This window comes from Chanos chanos, chromosome 15, assembly GCF_902362185.1.
Source record: "Chanos chanos chromosome 15, fChaCha1.1, whole genome shotgun sequence".
NCBI lineage: Eukaryota > Metazoa > Chordata > Actinopteri > Gonorynchiformes > Chanidae > Chanos > Chanos chanos.
The window spans coordinates 987501-992500 of NC_044509.1; the positions used below are offsets into that span (position 1 = coordinate 987501).

A 5000-nucleotide genomic window follows, 5' to 3' on the forward strand; every position below is an offset into this window, starting at 1 on the left:
AAAAAGAAAAAGTGAAACGTTCTGGTGGTTCATACATGAAAACGGTTTTCTCTCAGTTTAGTCATGTCCAGTTCCCTTGTCTGTCTACTCCCCCTTGCTTTCACAACCCTCACGTTGGCCATGGAGGGTGTAGACTGCCCTTTGTCTCTTCCGCTACGCGTGGAGCCGCTGACGACGTCTTTTCACTGTGGAGGACTTGATTCGGGGGTGTAAGACACACGGAGGTTAGGACTATGCTCCCCAGATTTGTCCTCTGCTAATCTAGCACCCCAACAAAACAGTGGGAGTCTCCATAGCAGCATCCGGGGAAGACAATTTTCCGCTGCTGGGATTCGAACCCAGTTCCTTGCGGTGGTGGGCGAGTACTCCTAGTGTCATTCTTATGCAGCATTCTCAGAACTGATTGGTTATCTCCAGTGATGTCTTGGCAGCCTTTCCTAATTACCTCATAAAGCTGAAGTCTATTGCAGTGGAGACAGAAGACTAAATGGCTCCCACTGTGGATTTTACTGCCTGAACTCTACTGCCTGCTGCTTTAATACTGATCTCAGTACACACAGTGAGGCCCGCTGCCACTCAACCAGTTAGAATTACTGTGTGTGTGTGTGTGTGTGTGTGTGTGTGTGTGCGCATGGTGTCTGTGTGTGCGTGCGTGTGTGCGTGCGTGTGTGTGTGCGTGCGTGTGTCTGTGTGTGCGTGCGTGTGTGTGTGTCTGTGTGTGTGTGTGTGTGTGTGTGTGTGTGCTTGTGAGTGTGTCTGTGTGTGCGTGCGTGTGTGCGTGCGTGTGTGCGTGCGTGTGCTTGTGCGTGTGTCTGTGTGTACATGTGCATATGTGTGTGTGTGTGTGTGCGCGTGTGGTTGTGCGCATGGTTTGTGTGTGTGTGCTCGCGTGTGCGTGTGTGTGTGCGCGTGTGTGTGGTCCTGTGGACCTGTTACATTGAGAATGATGTTTTAAAGAACACCTCCACTCTTTTGTCCAACTCACCTCTTTGTCGCCAGTGTCACTGTTTGCATTAGCCTCCTACTGTTACTGCTATAGTACAACGGCTATGACTGCTACATGCCGTAGCTGGACATTCGTTTTGATCACTTCGGTCACTGCTGTGTGTGTGTGACAGGTGTAAGTTTAAGTGTCTGAAGCAAATTCTGGCATAGCATTGAACCAGAGCAAAACATAACTTGGATATGTGTGTGTTTATAACCATGCCCTCTGCAGGTGATCTGTCTGAAATGAGAGAGTGCTAACATTGTTGTTTTTATCTGTCATAGTTTTCCCCACACTTACCAGATCTAGGGTTTTGCAGACCTGTAAGTTCTTCCCCCATCAGCCTCTGACTTAACCCACCATGACAGTTCCACATTACTATCAATCACTACTATCAACAGGCAACCTGCTAATCACAGCTGTCACTGTTAGTACTACTACCACCTGCCATATTTCTACTCTAACTCTATCTACTATATCTACATCTGTCACATCTCTATCTACTACAACTACATCCATCACTTCTTAGCTACAACTACCAATAACTTAACAGTAACACTACAGCTACAACTACAAGAACTACATTTACCTCGAATAGTACTTCTGTTATTATTATTATTATCATTATTATTATTATTATTATTATTATTATTATTATTATTATTATTATTATTATTATTCCTGACACTACTGCTGTGTTGCTTTAACATGACATAACATCTCTACTGCTACTGCTACCGTGACGTCACGTAGACTAATTCCTTACATGTTACAGGCGGGTTGGCTAAGAGGCTACATGTTACAGGCGGGTTGGCTAAGAGGCTACATGTTACAGGCGGGTTGGCTACAGGCTACATGTTACAGGCGGGTTGGCTAAGAGGCTACATGTTACAGGCGGGTTGGCTACAGGCTACATGTTACAGGCGGGTTGGCTACAGGCTACATGTTACAGGCGGGTTGGCTAAGAGGCTACATGTTACAGGCGGGTTGGCTACAGGCTACATGTTACAGGCGGGTTGGCTAAGAGGCTACATGTTACAGGCGGGTTGGCTACAGGCTACATGTTACAGGCGGGTTGGCTACAGGCTACATGTTACAGGCGGGTTGGCTACAGGCTACATGTTACAGGCGGGTTGGCTAAGAGGCTACATGTTACAGGCGGGTTGGCTAAGAGGCTACATGTTACAGGCGGGTTGGCTAAGAGGCTACATGTTACAGGCGGGTTGGCTAAGAGGCTACATGTTACAGGCGGGTTGGCTACAGGCTACATGTTACAGGCGGGTTGGCTACAGGCTACATGTTACAGGCGGGTTGGCTACAGGCTACATGTTACAGGCGGGTTGGCTAAGAGGCTACATGTTACAGGCGGGTTGGCTAAGAGGCTACATGTTACAGGCGGGTTGGCTAAGAGGAAAGCTCTCACAGTATTGACTGACGTTTGGTGGTCACATTATAACAATTTTGCCAAAAAAAAAAGGGAGGGGGGGGGTTGTAATAGCAAATCTGGCAGAAAATCTAACATGGCAGAAATAAAAGGGGGTGGGGCTAGCTGGCGACGGCAGTGGAATCTGGGGAAACATTTCGTTTTTGATCCTTAAAGACTTTAGACTGAAAGATTGTTCATTCTGATCATAGTAACTGGTTTGACATTTTCCTGTGAGAGCTGATGGATCAGTCTAAAGCCAGTTTGCCGTGAGATTTTCTCTGTGGTGAGCAAAGCGAGGGTAATCTGTGTTTTTAGATGAGATTTAGAGTGCAGTAATCTCACAGGAGTCTCTACTAAACTGCACTGAAGACGCTCAAAAGAGAGTTCCTCAGGGGCTTAGCTAGCCTTTTAGTCGACACTGTGTGTGTGTGTGTGTGTGTGTCTGTGTGTGTGTGTGTGTCTGTGTGTGTTTTCAAGATGGAGTGTGTGCGTGTATCTAAATGCATGTGTAATTTTTGAATAATTCGTGTTTTGCTCCTAGAAAAACATACAACCACTTTCAAACGCTAGATCAGTATTTACACATGCACGCTGACGCCTGGCGTGTTGGTTGCCGTAGACGACTCAGCAGTGGCTCAACTGGTTACTCTGATACTCATTCACTTAACAGACATGACGGAAAATCTGCATCAGTAAGAATGTGATTAAACCTATATATTGTATATTAATTCATACACAGTACATTTGTCTAATGTACATGCAATCACTCATTTAACCATTGTAAGTTTTACTCAACATGTCCACACAAAAACCACTCATCTCCTGGACAATGTTACACTGAGAGATCACTGTTTTTCATGCGGGAAAAAGAAAGTGTATTCTTTGCTTTCCTGCTGTTTCTGACTGAGAGTGGTTTCCTGTGTGTGTGTGATTGCTCTAGATTAACTCTGGACACTGTAAACCCTCAGGGAATATCTGCTTATGTGACACCTGCAATGTAACATTATCTCTCCTCAGTTCCTCTCTGACCTCGTGATCTCTTTCTCTCTCCCTCTCCCTTTCTCTCTCTGTGTGTCTTTCTATCTATCTATCTATCTATCTATCTATCTATCTATCTATCTATCTATCTATCTATCTATCTATCTATCTATCTGTCCCTTTCACACTCTCCCTCTCTCTCTCGCTCTCTGTCTCTTTCTATCTCTCTCTTTGTCTTTCTCCCTCTCTCCTGCTCTCTCTCCGTGTCTTTCTCTCTCTCTATCTCTCTCTCTCTTGCTTTCTCTCTCTCTCTGTCTCTCTTGCTCTCTCTCTCTCTCTCTCTCTCTCTTGCTCTCTCTCTATCTCTCTCTCTGTGTCTCCTTCTCTCTATCTCTCTCTCTGTGTCTCTTTCTCTCTATCTCTCTCTCTCTCTTGCTTTCTTTCTCTCTCCGTCTGTCTTCGTCTCTCTCTCTCTCTGTCTGTCTGTCTCTATCCCTCAGTGTGTCTCCCTCTGTCTCTGTACAGTACAGGCTGATTATAAGGAGGGTAACTACATCACTGAGAGAGCAGAGTGAGAGCCTAAGGGGAGAGGGTGGGAAGGAAGGAGTGATTATGTAAATAAGACAGAGATAAAGCATTAGTCATTTAATCAGGAGTCAGGTGACCATCAGCATCAGTGAGGGAGAGAACGAAGAGAGAGATGGATGGAAGATGGCTAAAGGACAGAGAGAGAGAGAGATGCTGAGAAGTAAAGGGTTGGATTAGGGAAGATGGGTTGGAGTTAGACAGGAGAAGATGGAGAGGGTGAGGACTTGGGAAGCAAGAAAGTTGTGTGTGTGTGTGTGTGTGTGTGTGTGTGAGAGAGAGAGAGAGAGAGAGAGTGATGAACTCCGTCCTCTGTGTATCATCTCCCTCTGTGAATTGTTTGTACTGTGGCAGTCGTTTAGCACAAGTGATGGATGATCCTCTGGCCTTTCATTGTGTGGTGTGTGTGTGTGTGTGTGTGTGTGTGTGAGTGTGTGTGTGTGTGTGTGTGTGTGTGAGTGATTAATGCCCTTCCGACATCTCTCCCCCCTTTGCTGCCCTGGGAAGGCAACGCTGGACTGGATGGAAAGATGGAGAGGAGGAGCGAGGGGATGTTAAAGCAGAGATTTGGTTGTGTAGGAGAGAGAGAGAGAGGAGAAATGTAGGACAGATGGCAGAGGAGAGAAGAGGAGAGGAGGGGAGGGGAGCAGAAAGCAAATGTAGAATTACAGAATTCTTGAGTATTTGCAGTTAAGATTCTTCTGCATTTCACTCAGTTATGAGCATGTAATGGGTGAATATTATTACTCTTCACCACACTGTTACTGTTCACCACACTATCACTGTTCACCACACTATCACTGTTCACCACGTTATCACTGTTGACCACACTATCACTGTTCACCACACTATTACTGTTCACCACACTATCACTGTTCACCACACTATCACTGTTCACCACACTGTTACTGTTCACCACACTATCACTGTTGACCACACTATCACTGTTCACCACACTATTACTGTTCACCACACTATCACTGTTCACCACACTATCACTGTTCACCACATTATCACTGTTCACCA

At 45.7% G+C, this 5000-nt stretch overlaps 1 protein-coding gene across 1 annotated transcript in view; it reads left to right on the forward strand.

Annotated features, from left to right (window-relative positions):
- Window positions 1–5000, forward strand: part of LOC115828388 (neuronal migration protein doublecortin-like) — a 57455-nt gene that overhangs the window by 769 nt on the left and 51686 nt on the right. The window lies entirely within an intron of this gene.